Below are 2,676 nucleotides of genomic sequence, written 5' to 3' on the forward strand. Positions count from 1 at the left end.
CTGGCAGTGGCTGCCAGTGGGGCGAGGCGGGCCCCTGCCCAGCGCCTGCTGGGATGAGAAGCACAGACTCTGCAATGAACTCGTTTTTTCCTCCTCTCCCGCCCTCTTCCCCACCCGGCCAGGCCGGGCTGCCCCCGCCACCCTCGCTGGCCATTTTGGGGGTAGCGAGGGGGCGTGGTTGTTTCTTGTGGTTGTGTGTGTTTGTTGTTCGGGTTTTAAAAAAGGGAAATTGAGACTGCAAGTGTGTGGGGGGGTGGGTTTGGGGCATCTCCCCCAATCCAGGAGTGCCCCCCCCTTGTAAACAAGTCTCCTTTATTGCCTGCCTCTGCTGTGAATTAACTTGTTCTGTGTATTAAACTGGGCCTGACCCCTCTGCCCACAACTGCCTCGTTCTCCAGCCTGGTTTGGGGCATCACCAAGAAGGGGAGAGGGGGCCTCTTTGGGGGAGAAGCGAAGCAACTGAGCTGGCCCCTACCTCCATCTACCTCCTCCCCGCGTACCCTGCCTCTCTGGCTTTGTCCCAGCTCCTCCCGCCTAGCCGGAAAGGAGGAGAAGGGGGATGGGGTGGAGGGGGCTCCCGCCCAGCCAGCTGTGGTTGCCCTGGCAACGGGCTGCTGCAGCTGCGGCGGGAGGCGGTGAGGAGGGAGGCGGGCGCTGGGGCCTGGGGGAAGGGAAGGGGTGGAAAGAGGAAGACGGCCGGTGCCTCCCGGGCTAGGGAGGGGAGCAGGGATGTCAGGAGGTGTCATCCCAGGCCTGGACATCACCTGGGGCTCCCTGACCTAGATATTGAGCAAAGAGCAGTGGGGAAGGGGCGAAGAAGAAAGAAGTTAGGGGAGGACGGGAGGAAATACACTAGATACAGGGAGAACCAGGACACAGACACCACAGGAGAGAGAATGAGATTATGAGCGTCACCAATTTATTGAGAGAATCAGAACCAGAGTAGGAGAGATCAGAAAAAAGAGAAACATGAGGAGGAGCACAGGAATCGTAGGGGGAAGAGGGCCGGGAGAGAGGAAGGGACAGGAGAGACTGAGATTTAGTAGGGGGAAGAAATAACAGTAACAAAACTAACAAGCACACGGGGAGAGATGGAGGAAGCAGACAGTGATCTGGAGGGAAGCAGAGGAGATGCTTGGCGGGGGGAGGCAGAAAACCAGGAAACATGAATTAGGAGAGAGCAAGGGGAGGCACGTTGGAGAGAGAGAGAGACACAGCGCTAGGATCCGGGGACACAGGCAAAGTCCCAGAACAACTGAGGTGAGGGGGACGGACACACAGAAGTTAGGGAAACCATCATCTGTAGAGAGCCAAAGGTATGAAGGGATTTGGAGAGTGGGTGAGCAGAGAGGCTGACACGGGGGCAGGCAGAGGGGAGACTGGGGGAGGGCCCAGCGGAGGCACAGGAGGCTGGAAACTGAGGCAAGACGGGGATGGGCCCAGCGGCACAGCTGCGGCGTGGCCAGGGGCTGGCGTGCGCGTGAGAGTCGCCAGGGTGCTGGACGCTGCGGGTGTGTCCCACAGGCGCCAGGAGAGCATGTGAGAGCAGCTCGTCCCGTGGTGTCCCTCCCGCCACCCGCGTCAGTGGGGGTTGGGCAGCGCGGCTTGAGGATGGGGCCTCAAGGAGGGTGGAGACAGGGAGAGTGTCTGGAGAACTCCAGAATTTTTAGGAGACGTGGGATGGCTGGTTCTCCTCTGGATGTAATCCCCACGCCTTTTGACAAAGATATTTGGGTGGGGTGGGAGAGGGGCGGGCCTGAGTCAGAGAATCATGGGGTTTGAGCTCAGAGATGGAAAACTCATGACAGGTAAATGGGTGAGGAGGGTCAGAAAGTCCCTGCCACTTGGCCAGCCTATCGAAAGAGGTTGGGCTGCTGCTCAGATCCACGCGGAGCTGGGTCTAGACTTCCCACAGGGGCCAGGCCTTGGGATTTTCACATGGTATTTCCCGATTCGGGATCAGTTTGACCCTGATTCCCAGACAAACTTCAAGTGTTCACCAGGCCAGATGCAGATCTGGGGCCATGAGTTTATGTTCCTTCCACAGCTAGAAGAACCCGGGAAGGCCTGACGCATGGCTGACGGTCACAGGGTGTGTGTCAGCACCCTTCTGCAACACCTGATGCCCTCAGGGCCTGCACTAGGCTGAGAGGTGGAGAAGGGAGGCCGGGGCTGTGCTTCCCCCGGCTGGCCGGGAAGCGGGGGCTGCTTTCTACCCCAAACTACCCACCAGCCGACTGGCAGAGGGAGGTCTAGTCCCACACACACAGAACGAAGCGCAGAAATGTCCCAAATGCAGCCACAGTGGCCAGTGCTGGGAGGGGTGTGGCCTGGGGCTCCCTGTGAGTTTTGCTGCAAAGGAAACCCAACTTTCTTTATGGGCAATCTCCAGATTTTCAAAAGTTGGCCACTATTTCTAAAACCAACACAACTCCGTGGGCCAGGTCTGGCTTTCAAGCCTCTAGTATGTGACTTCTGAGGTAGAAACGTACTCTTTTTTTAACTTAAAGACATTTTACATTCTGAGTGATGGATTTGTCCTTCGGTTTTCAAGGAAAAGAAGTTTGCAAGGCTGGTGTCCCCTGGTTCTCAGGGAAGTGTGTAGAGTGGTCGTGTGTGTGTGTGTGTGTGTGTGTGTGTGTGTGTGTGTGTGTGTGTGTGTGTGTGAGAGTGTTG

This window comes from Galeopterus variegatus, unplaced genomic scaffold, assembly GCF_000696425.1.
Source record: "Galeopterus variegatus unplaced genomic scaffold, G_variegatus-3.0.2 Scaffold7561, whole genome shotgun sequence".
Taxonomy (NCBI): Eukaryota; Metazoa; Chordata; class Mammalia; order Dermoptera; family Cynocephalidae; genus Galeopterus; species Galeopterus variegatus.